The following is a 13496-nucleotide window of genomic DNA, read 5'->3' as shown; positions in this document are numbered from 1 at the left end:
AAGCAATCTACAAAATGAATGTAAATAATATTGATCTGTTTTGAATGCTATTAAGACTTTGTAGTTGCTCACAATAAGTTTATAACTTTCCCTGTTATATTAAAACATTTTCTGAGGAAAGTTACCACAATGGGTCATAATTCAGTGGTTGGTATGGTACTGCATCAAGTGTTGTTCCTCTCTGTGGCCACTATACAGTCTATTCGGGAAAGTTGATTATGTAGTCAAGTGTAAAAATAACTTACCTATTGAAAGTTTCAAAAAATAAGTACCACACATCTTATTTCGACGCAATAAGGCACGTAGTAACATGTTTTAGTTGTTTCGAATAGTTACTTATTTTTCACTCGACTGTACTATGATAATACCTCGAGTAGCGACTGTCGTTTAACTGTATGACGAAAGAATCACCACGCGCTGAGTGTCGTGGTATCAGGCACTCAGTTCTTATCAAACGCAGCCGGGTGAGCGAGCGGACACAGCGGCTATCTTGCCCTTTTTTTCTGAAGTGGACTTGTGTTTGCGTCTTGTTTAAAATGATTTGATTTGTCGATAACAAAGTAAGTTACGCATTTGTAATTAAATGAGGTAAGGACCCCTGAGTTTTATTTTTTATCAACTGTTGACAGGGTACTAGATTTCTAAACACCTTAGATACCTGTCAAGTTGGCTACTGTACTCTAGTTCTTGATCAAGGTAGGGTGAGATTGTCCACAACGCATCCGCGCCTCTCAAAAGACGTACCATAATTTAATTTTGCATTTAAAACTAGCACCACTCGCCATCTGGGCTAGAACGACCGCTCCTCTAGCTCTATCCAGGGCGGCGCTGTCAGTATACAGGGTGTAACATTTAAATAGGTGTATGGGAAAGTTCTGAAACTATGAGACATACGAAGGTCTGTTCTTAGGAACCATGTCATCGATTGTAGTAACAAGAATAACTGCATTCATACATTGAAATAAAAATTGTACTCAGAACGAGAATCGAACCCGTTTTTGTTATTAAATAAACTTACATTATTTATATTTTGATATCGATAGTGTAGGTCAGGATGGGGAAACTTTTTCTTCGCGGGCCAATATAGAGGGTGGCCAATTATATCGGTCAGTATGGGAAAGTCTGAAACTATACGACATACGAAAATTTCTTTAGGAACCATGACATCGATTTTTAACAAGAAAAACTGCATACCAACACTGACTGCACCACCTGTACTCAGCTCGGGAATCGAATCCGGTTGTTTTGATAAAAAAAAACTATACTACTTCTATTAGATATCGACTGTGTACGTCTTAAGAGTAATAAATGTGTCCATGAAACATTATGTCTAAAATAAATAAATGCATTGCTTTCACATACTTTTATTTATTTAGTAGGGGTTCGAAGTGGCCACCGTTTTTTTTCAATACATGTTTCAACACGGTTAGGTAACGATCTTATTATTGCATTTTGTATCTTGACATGTTGAATTGGCGTTAAAATTGACTCAATGGCTGCTTTAAGGTCTTCAAACGTATCATAGCTTGTTTTTGTATTCATTTTTCACGTAACCCACAATAAATAATCAAGAGGCATGCATTTATTCATTTTAGACATAATGTTTCATGGACACATTTACTTCTTAAGACGTACACAATCGATATCTAAATAGAAAAGTGTAAGTTTTTTTTTTCTTTCAAAACAACGGGTTTGATTCCGAGCTGAGTACAGTTTTTTTAAATGCATGAATGCAGTTTTTCTTGTTATTAAAATCGATGTCATGGTTCCTAAGAATAAATTTTCGTATGTCGTATAGTTTCAGACTTTCCCATACTGACCGATATAAACGGCCACCTGTATACTAACGAAATATATGGCGGGCCAAGTTGTTGCATTTTTGGCTATGTCTTTACAGATATAAAATATTGATATGTATTTCTGAAACACTTATTCGGCCATTGCCAATGAGAATTAAATTTTGTAACAATACGAAATCTTCTCTTGATTTTTGTTGATGGTCGCGGCCGGATTCAAGCCTTCGCGGGCCGGAGATGGCCGCGGGCCCACAGTTTCCCCCATCCGGTGTAGGTCATAAAGCAATAAATGTTACTATGACACTCGATATATGGAATGAATAAAATGCATTGTATTTCATATTCTTTAATAATATTTTTTTTTATTTTTTTTTCATATCGACTCGATTAACGAGCAGAGTAAAGTTTTTTTTTATGGTTGAATGCAGTTTTTCTTGTTACCTACTAAAATCGATGACATGGTTCCTAAGAACAGATCTTCTTATGTCTTATAGTTTCAGGCTTTCCCATACTGACTAATCTGAATGTTACATCCTGTATACACCGTGGGCTGTATACAACTGATTAATTGATTAATTTTGTTCAAAAATAATATTTTGTTAAGATACATAATTGGCCTATGTCGTATTATCGTCAGGAATACGCTGTTAAAATCTTTCGAGTTGTTAGAGCCCACGTTGTATATCACCAGCACCAATATCGGATATGAATATGTATAATAAAGCGTGCATATATATCGGGTACAAATTCTAGAGCTGGTAGGATGTGTCAGATATTTTTACACGCTCCACTGTGGCAGATATTAATGCTGACTCTACTGCAGTTGAAGCAACAATGTTCTCTTGTACCAACAGCCAAATAAGTGGTCTATCAATTTTTAAACAAGTTCCTATCAAATGAATATGTCGCTAACGTCGAACTTTCAAATTGACAGACACGTCTATTGGCATTATTGTTTTATGTTATGACATGCAAACGATTATCAACTTTAGGCTGGTAGACCACATTATTTGGTTGAAGGTACTTGAAAGCTTCTGGCTCATTTCTTTCGCGTGACTGTGTATTTCATGATAGATGTATCTCACATACAGACACAACACCGTACGGGTTCGGAACGGATGTAAGGGTTGTTATTGTAACAGAGTCAGTTTATGAATATACACCGTGTTTTTCTTGATTTGCGTTAACTTTGACAAATTTGAAGTCTACGAATAAATAATAAGTCATGAATTATAACTGCGTTAGAAAAATGGCCTTGCGTGTCCTAGTAGGCGGGGCTGAAAACCGTGTTCTGCGCATCCTCTGACATTGCATCACGCGCGCAAACCAATCCTTGCTTTGCTTCTAAATTTTAACCAGCCAATAAGAACATATATCTGCAACCTCGAAAATGATTCGTTGTTTAAAGTATGGCCACTTTTTGTGTGGAATTTGACTTACGAGTATTATTTATTCGTAAATTGAAGTGATCAAAACAATCTACTACAAGGTACAATACAATACAATACAATACAAATATTACTTATGGTCCTTTTCTGTAGGTACTGTTTTCTGTATCGCTTACTATTTCTAGTGTACAATAAAGAGTCATTTTATTGTATTGTACTTTTGGACCAAATTGAAAAAAATGCTTTTTGGTATAAATAATAATTACAGTCTTTGTTGAAGATAAAATAATGAAAATAGACGAGTGACATTGACGCGCCACATAACAGAGACATCAAAAAATTAACTTTTTAACCATCTTATGCTAAGTGTGTGTGAGTTAAAACGCCCTTAGTTACAGATTAAAAAAAGTCACAAATTACGATTTTTTTCCATATTTCACTGCACACAATTAATTATCTTAATGTTTGATTATATTTTAAACAACAAGTGTCCAGGCCACCAGTCTCTTGAAGAAATTAACCTGTTGAATTGTTCCTTTAAAGTTAATGGAAATCAAAAACAACACGGTGTAGATATTTCTAAACATACTCAGTGTTATTATTAAAACTATACTATGGCTTATGAATCCGTGCATCGAATTTAATTAAATGTTCTATGTTCTGTGAAGAAATGGGACTGTGGACGAAGTCATCCTGAGCCTTTTGTTGAAAAACTTCGCATTTATCTTGCTTCCTCAATTAGGTTCAGTAAACTTCAGTAAGTTATTTGAGGAAGCAAGTTAAATGCGAACTTTACCGACAAAATACATCTATACTGAATTTATATTGTCCAGCATCAAATGAGCTTGAAACACAAATTTTGCTTCACGTTTTAATTTTCATGTATTTGTATCATAATCGAAATAATAAAATAATTTTGTCACAATGTACAAAATAAAAGTTGAAGATTTGCTGCTTTGTGCAGAATTCGGTTGTCTGTGATCATTTATTTTAGGATTTCCTGGAAACGTTAATGTATACTTCGTAATTTAATTCGTAATTTACTTGTCACTGTCGATGTTTTGTATTTTAAATGTTTTTCAATAAAAAGATTCATTTCGGGTAGATGTTTTTTGTGTTTACAGTTAGTTCACAATGGTTTCTTTAGTATTTTGTTTGTATTCCTTCCTTTTTGTTAAATAATACTTATATGTTTAACATTGACGATTGCTTAAAATTACATTACATAATCATTAAGATTTAAATCACTCACTTTTTTACATTTGGTAATTAGAACAAAAAAAAATGATTACTATGAGCATGTGAAAAGTTATGATATGAACAGTAGTAGGTATGAAATAAAAATTCACCGTGCGTAATATTAATATGTACCATCAGCCAAATAAGTGGTCTATCAATTTTGAAACAATTTCCTATAATCAATATGTCGCTAAAGTCGAACTTTCAAGTTGACAGACAGTCTATTGGCATTTATTGTTTTGTGACATGCAAACGATTATCAACTTTAGGGTGGTAGACCACATATTTGGCTGATGGTACCTAATTGACAAGTCATTAGGGAACTCTGCATCCGTGTCATTGACCTCAAAGGAAAGACCGGCAAAGAAATATCAAAAGAAAGCAGTTTTTCAATTGAACTAATTAAAATGGTTTCAAATTTGATCTTAATTAATTATTAATTTATTTCATATCAAGTTAAAAGCATGGCTAGTATCCATTCGGCTTGTCATGTATCAAAATGTATGATAATTGTAAATTGTATGATTCGATCCACTTGTAAGTATGTTAACTTGTAATCTGCCATTTGTTACATACAATAAAGTATTTATTTATACCTGTATTTGTTTATTATAATTTTGTACCTTAAATACATTTAATTTTATACATGGTGTTTTGAATGAATGCTGAATATTTCATAAGTAAATTGGTTTAGTTTTCTGAATACCTGTGTGAAAGTATTCCATTGGATTATGTGATTTAAAGTATAGAAACTTTAGTCAATCACATTAAAAAAAAACTGTTGAATTAATCCGAATGCATTATATCACACAGTGTATACATACTTATTTTTCTAAAATTTAGAGAGTATTTCGAAACCCACATGGCATAACTTATATCAATGTAAAAGTGAGATCACCTACTTTCTCTTTGAAAATATAAAACTGGTTTAAATTCAGTTTTTATGGTTCCGGAGCCAAAATGTCAAAAACGGAACCCTTATAGTTTCGCCATTTCTGTCTGTCTGTCTGTCTGTCCGTCCGCGGCTTTGCTCAGGGACTGTCAATGCTAGAAAGCTGTAATTATGCACGGATATATACTATGTAAACTATGCCGACAAAATGGTACAATAAAACATTTAAAAAAAAAATTTTAGGCTACCTCCCATAGCCGTAAAGAGGGGGTGTTATTTTTTCTCATCCAATGTTATAGTGTGGGGTATCGTTAGATAGGTCTTTTAAACCCATTAGGGGTTTGCTATGACGATTTTTCGATTCAAAATTTCAAAATTTCAGGATTGTAGTAAGTATATCAAACATTCAAGAAAAACTATAACGGCTAAGTTTGCTTGAGAATTATTAGTAGTTTAAGAGTAAATAGCAGCCTAAGGTATAAAATATACCTAAACTTTGAAGATTCCGTATAAAATACGAAATCCTTAGATAAATATTACTTAATTTTTTCGTAATGGCTACGGAACCCTATTTCGGGCGTGTCCGACACGCTCTTGGCCGGTTTTTAATTAAATATGCGCGTAAAATAAAGAACCAACATATATTTCTAGGTTGTCACAAACAAAAAAAAAGGTATAAAAGCTATCTTTTATAAATAGGTGCATAATATATGGACGACCTATTGAAAGGTATTAAATGTTTATGGTAATACCTCCCCAAAGACTTGACATTTATGAGAATTAATAATTCAACCGAACCTTCATATAAACCTTTTGACATTTCCGAAAATTATTAATAATTAAGTATGTCTACAATTTCAACTTTTACATATCCACCTAATTACTAATATTAATCAGTTCGCCCGGGTTGTCTTATATTTATTTCCCAGTCAAGATAATTACCATCCAACCGCCAAATCTTGAGCTTCGGTTAAGAAGAAATCTCATGCAAAGTTTGTATGAGCACAGTATTGAAGTAGTCCATTTGATACTGGCTGAAAATACTCGCCCAGCGAAATTATATTTAGAAATCGGCCGACAAGCGTGCGCGAGAGCATTCGTTCTAAATTCAAACCGTCCGGCGCTCAAGCAGGCCGGACATTTTGATAATCGAATTCGATTTAATGTAGCAATCGATTTTAGTCTATTTCGATTGGAAAGGCCACCGACAGAACGTTTGAGCAAAAAAGTGTGGACGATTATAAGTGGAATTAGTGCAGTGAACATGTGTGATCAGTGCGTTCAACGATAAATGTTTGATTTTTGTGCGTAAAATACGCATGTGGTAAGTACTTTTTTTGCATTAACATTAATTAAATTTCCACTTTCGATTTTTGACTAATTTTGTGCACACATGGTATAATTGAATGTTTTTTTTTATTCTTCTAAGCCAAATGTTATGTAACGATCTAAATTCTATTAGTTTCCAAGGCAATCTGTTTTAAATTTGCAATTGATTCATGGCCTGGTTTGTGCCAAGTCCCTAAATGCCATAGTCAGCTCGATAGCTATAAAAAGGACAAGGCCTTAGTCATTCATTCGCACATTGTAATATGTCTGGTTATTTTTCTGTTATTTCCTTTACTAACTTACGTGTGGGACGCGCCAAAGTTCGCATAAAATAATTGTTTGTCATAATTTTTTCCCACTGACACCGTATCTTATAGAAAAGTGTAAGTTAGGTTAGTTTTATAACAATTCTGAATTACTTATTTGATTCAGAGAAAAAAGAGTTATGACAAACAGTTCATTCTGACAAACATTACATTCTGACTTTCAACAATTATGAAAGCCCTTGTGGACACTCGTGTGTTATAAAACAGGTTGAAAGTATCTTGTTTCCTTTTTTTGAACGATTCTTCGTGACATTGATGAAATCAATCGAATAAGCAAATGGGTAGGTATAATGTTGGATATTGCTATGTAGACATATATAAGTATAATCGATAATATTGAACCGGCCACGTTCTGACAAGTTTTGTGAATAGACAGAGAAGAATTCAGGCGGCTGTGTATCGAGATCAAATATATCTTTACACTTTAGTACAGTCACCAGACCATATATAGCTGCATAAATATCGATACGATCTATTTACAGAAAGTTCAATATATCCGTAGATAGTACTGTACCTATTCATGTATGCCATCTGATAATTTTGTACAAAAGTTCAAATATAAGTATCTAACAGCGACAAGGTAGTAAATGTAAAGATATATTTGACCTCGACTGTACCTTATCGGGTAGTTTCTTTGAACTGAGCCATCTGTCAAAATTAACGGAAAGAAATTGAAACACGGTGTATATAATAATGACACACAAAAGACACGATCTTTTGGACAAATAAGGTCATAATTATATGTAGTTAAGTTACCAAAATGTCAAAATTATCTATAAACCTTTGTGCCACTAACCGTACCTAAGGTGTATAGACATACATATGTATAATGCGCTCGACAGTACAGTCACTAGCGCCAATATCTGACATAACAAAGCTTTCATAAATCCTACTAATATTATAAATGTGAAAGTTTGTGAGTGAGTGAGTGAGTATGTTTGTTACTTCTTCACGCTGAAAAGGCTGGACCGATTTGGATGAAATTTGGCAAAAAGTTATTTTATAACCTGGATTAAAACATGGGTACTTTTTATCCCGATATTCCACGGGATAGGGATAAAATTTCTAAATAACAACCGCTGGGCTTAGAGTCATGAAATTTAGTGTGTATGAAATTTGGTAAGTACATGTAGATAGCTGGACATCTCGAATAACACATAGGCTACTTTTTATCCCGATATTCCCACGGGATAGGGATAAAATCTCGAAGTAACAACCGCTGGGTTTAGAGTAATTAAATTTGACATGGGTGTTTTAATTTAACTTCAATGAAAACCACGATGTAATTTTAGGGAATTCCCACGAGAATTTAATAAAATCCCGGAATTTCAATTCAACTGCTGTATCTAATGATTTACGCGTGCGAAGCCGCGGGTAAACGCTAGTATCAGATATACGACTCTATCCCTAGGGCTGGTAGGACGTGTCAGATATTTTTGCACGCTCCGCTGTGGCAGATATTATTGTACGTGACTGTACAGCAGTAAATTTATCAAAGGGTGCACCCGAAAGATATTTCCACTTGCAGCGTGGGTAAATAAAGCTCATGTTTTCGTATAACGTAATCATAACAAAATATCGCGATGTCGTGCCAAAGATTAATTCCAACACTCACTATTATTAAACTGGGTGTCTGGAGCGTTGCTTGTTCAGGTGTGTTATTTGTAGCTTTACCTCGTTATTAATGAGGTTTTTAGGGTTCCGTAGCCAAAATGGCAAAAACGGAACCCTTATAGTTCGCCATGTCTGTCTGTCTGTCTGTCCGTCCGCGGCTTTGCTCAGGGACTATCAATGCTAGAAAGCTGTAATTTTTCACGGGTATATATGAAAACTATGCCGACAAAATGGTACAATAAAAAAATTAAAAGAAATTTTTTTTAGGGTACACCCATAGACGTAAGTGGGGGTGATTTTTTTTTCTTATCCAAACCTATAGTGTGGGGTATCGTTGGATAGGTCTTAAACTATTAGGGGGTTGCAAAGACGATTTTTGATTCAGTGATTTGTTTGCGAAATATTCAACTTTGAAGTGCAAATTTTCATTAAAATCGAGAGCCCCCCCCCCCTAACGGAACCCTATTTTGGACGTGTCCGACACGCTCTTGGCCGGTTTTTTTGTTACTTAATTAGTTTGTTACGGTGTATTAGTATCTTAGAATCTTACCCTTAGTATCTTAGGCTACGTTTGCGTTTACTGTGTTAAAAATAAAGTTGTATTAAATACTTGTGTTGATGAAAAACGCATTCCTCGACGCACATCTCTGGTAGAAACACAGCCTAACATGTATTTAAGTATAGGTATGTATCCATACTAATATTGTAAATGCGAAAGTGTGTTTGTATGTTTGTCCGTCTTTCACGTCGAAACGGAGCGATGGATCGACGTGATTTCTGGCTTAGAGATAGTTTATGGGCCAGAGAGTGACATAGGCTACTTTTTATCCCGGTAAAATGCATAGATAGTTCCCGAGAGAACGACGCGCGATAACCGAATTCCACGCGGGAGCTTCAGTAGTCTCTCGCCCGCCACCGGAATAAATAAAGTCATTTTGCAACATTATTTTATCATTTGGAGTAACCCTCAAGTAGCAGCTAATAGTTTAATCCTAAAACAGGTTTTGCAGGTGGTAGGACCTTGTGCAAGGTCCGCCCGGATTGCTACCACCATCTTGCTCGCTAATCCTGCCGTGAAGCAGCAGTGCTTGCTCTGTTGTGTTTCGGCGTGGAGAGTAAGACAGCCGGTGAAATTACTGGCACTTAAGGTATACCATCTTAGGCCTCTAGGTTGGTAACGAATCTGCAATACCCCTGGTGTTGCAGATGTTTATGGGCGGTGGTGACCTCTTACCATCAGGAGACACACTTGCTCGTTTGCCATCCAGTCGAATAAAAAAAAACAACGTATCACAAAAGTTTCTGCGTCACGCGGCGTCAGTGTGTTTCGTGAGTCCAACGATTATTTTCTACCCGGTGACAAAAAGTTCATTACAAAGTCGCCTAGATCTATAATTAAAAGCTACACGTTCGTTCGAGCTTAGCTTTAGAATGTACAGTAAGAATGTAACTAAGTGCGATGCGTTTTGAAATAAATCCATAATAATTTACTACATGATTAGTAAACTTAGAGAGTGGCATAAAAGTTTTCAGGATTTTTTCTTTGGGATTGACAAAATTTGACCATATATGCAAGCTGTTAATTATTAGACTGAAACCTCAGATCCGTCATGTTTAGGTAGGTATACCTACATGACGTCCTCATTGACACCTCTCGTTTAAAAAGGATTTTTCACGTTCGTATTTATACTGGATCTAAGCGACATAAAATGATTTTTTATGCTCCAGTGCATAAAGTTAAATCTTCGTCTAAGACCAAGGCAATCAGGTGTAAACAGCTACAAATAAAGAAGTTTCTACATAATATTTTTTCACCTCAGCACCTCAAACAGGCAGGTTTTGCTATGAGAAATCAGTGAGCAAAATCGCATTTTGCTCACTCCGTGAGACAAAGTAAACTTTTTAATTATTTTTTTTTAAATGCTGAGTACAGTTTGGGTCTACTCACTGAATTCCAAATATTTGAACTTTACTTTGATCTGTCATTTCACTTCAACTCGAAAAAAGCAAGAGATAGGATCAAATTTGTCGATTACAAACTTAAATTAAATTTTTGGTATTAAAAATATATCGAAATATTTCCAAAATGTAAATTTTCCCGATCTTTTAATAAAGTATGCAACCTCGTTAAACGAAAGCCACTTCTCTTGTTTTTTTTTTATAAAAGAATTCCGTATACTACCTCTACAGTATAATTATTATTTGTTAAATTGAATGATTTTTTAACAAATCTATTTATGTTTATGTAATAGAAATCTTAATAAAAATCATATTTAATGGTTTAATTGTTCAACCTTTTCAATTACCCCGAGATGAGGCTTTTTGCAGTATTAAAAAAATAAGTGTGACATTAGTACAAGAAGTTAAGATTGCATGTTATGAGTATGCGATTTGTATTGTAGCTACTGGACTCCTTTTATGGTTTTAAAAGTAATTATTATATTTGATAATAATCGGATTCTATTTTAAAAAAAATGTGTTTGTTTTGTAAACAGGTATATGTGGTTTTATTCTTATGTTACATTTAAATTATGTTCTCGCTGGTGAGGTGAAAAATTGTATGTGTCACACGAGACCAAAGTTTTTTTGCATCTCGTGTATTTCAATCCCTTGCTGATCTCAGGATTCTAACCTAGAATCACTCGCTAACGCTCGTGATTCAATTATAGAATCTTCGCTTACTCGGGATTCAAAATCAACACTCGCAACAAAAAACAACTTTGCTCTCTTGTTGCACAAATAACTATTTCACCTCAGCAGCTCAAACAAGCAGGTTTTGCTATGAAAAATCAGTGAGCAAAATCGCATTTTGCTCACTCCGTGAGACAAAGTAGCTTTTTAATTATTTTTTTTAAATGCTGAGGATAGTGATCTGGACTCACTGAATGCCAAATATTTGAACTTGACTTTGATCTATCACTTTCACTTCAATATGAAAAAAGCGAGAGTTAGGATCAAATCGATACTAAGTTCGATTTTCAAATTCTGTAGCCCTAAAAAGAAACAAACAAACGTTCGGATACACATATTTCAACCGCAAAATTACAAAACGTCTGTTATATTAAGTAGGTATATAGAGCATTATTAGAGGGATTTAGTATAGCACTTATTGCTCGAAGCTTGTACGGTGCTCTTCTCAAATATAAACTAAAAACTACAAAGTTAAATTAGCAAACAAAACGAGCATAAATGAACGAATATCCCGCTCAATTTTACTTTTTTCTTAGTTTTTTTTTACTTTTTAATTAAGCAAGAAACATTGTACCAACCTAATAAAAAAATACTGTGTTGACCTTTAGCATTAAAAATATGTCAATAATGAATTAATTATAATAAGGACAAATTAAAGAACAAAAACACGAGGTAAAATTAAAAAAACATAGTGAATTATATGACAGCGAAATATTTCCGAAATGTTACAATTTTCCCACTCTTTTAATAAAGTATGCAACCTCGTTGTACGAAAGCCGCTGCTCTTGTTTTTTTTAATAAATTCGTTCCGTATACTGCCTATCTCTTAAAGTTGGATCAAATATTTGTCAAATTGAATGAATTTGAAAGTAATCTATTTATATTCATGTTTCAAACAATAGAAATCCTAATAAAATCATATTTAAAGGTTTATTTTTATACTGGATACTTTTTCGTTCCATATTCAAAACCTGTCTACTTACCGGAGACTTTTGATCGTTGTCTGGCATTATTAAGTGACTTTTTAAAGATGTAATGGCGACTATATGAATCATTTTCGAGAAAAAAATTAAATATGATTATGTAAGTAGGTACTATATTTATTTCTTAACAATCGAATTATATTTTAAAGTTTTTGATATTTTTTTTCTTCTAAATATATGTGGTTTTGTTTTAACCTTAAATTTAAATGTTAAATGTTCTCGCTGCTCAGGTGAAAAGTTGTATGTGTCACACGAGACCAAAGTTTTTTTGCATCTCGTGTGTTTGAAATCCCTCGCTGATCTCATGATTCTAACCTAGAATCACTCGCTATCGCTCGTGATTCAATTGTAGAATCCTTCGCTTACTCGGGATTCAAAATCAACACTCGCACCAAAAAACGACTTTGCTCTCTTGTTGCACAAATAACTATTAATAATTTTTAATTTATAGAAAACTTCTATCCATGTGTGGCTTTATGCTCTCGTTGTACAATCTACTATTTAAAGTATTTATTTTACAGGCTCAGGCCTGAAATCTCTGTTTTCCTAAAATGTACAATTCCCAAAACGTCTGCGTTTTCACAATGTTAGCACTTCTATTATGTCAGCTTTCTCAAAATGTCTGCTGTTTAAAATGTGTACAATCTCAGGAAGTCGTCTATTTATAATGTTGACATTCCTATAATATTAGCATTACCATAATTTCTGCTTTCCCGTTATGTTCACTTTTTTTAAATAGGCTATAGTCTTGTTATGTTTGTTTTCCCATAATAATAATGTTATTTTCAAATCAATGTTCTAAATGTAAAAGGTTTAATTGCTTGCATGCTTACTCTTTGATAACATAAATATCTATAACTAATATAAAATTACTGGCATTCAAGATAACATTAATGAATAATGACGTTTAGATGAAATTTGATTGTTTGAAGACCATGTTTGGAGACATTTTGGGAATAAGACTTTTCTGGCATGCCAACGTTATAAGAAGGCGGATATTTTGAGGTTGCAGACATTTTAAGAATAAGCACTTTCTGAAAAGCGAACATTATACAAAAACTGTCATTCTTGGAGACAGGCAATTTTAAATAGCTGACATTTTGAGAAGCTGACATTACGCAAAAGACGTGTTGACATTCTGAAAAGCGGACATTTTGCAAAAAATACATTTTAGGAAAACGAATATTTCAGGCCTGAGCCATTTTAAACCTATTCCGTGAATGTGTATCTAAGTAATT

This window comes from Choristoneura fumiferana, chromosome 25, assembly GCF_025370935.1.
Source record: "Choristoneura fumiferana chromosome 25, NRCan_CFum_1, whole genome shotgun sequence".
Taxonomy (NCBI): Eukaryota; Metazoa; Arthropoda; class Insecta; order Lepidoptera; family Tortricidae; genus Choristoneura; species Choristoneura fumiferana.
This window is presented reverse-complemented; position numbering follows the sequence as displayed.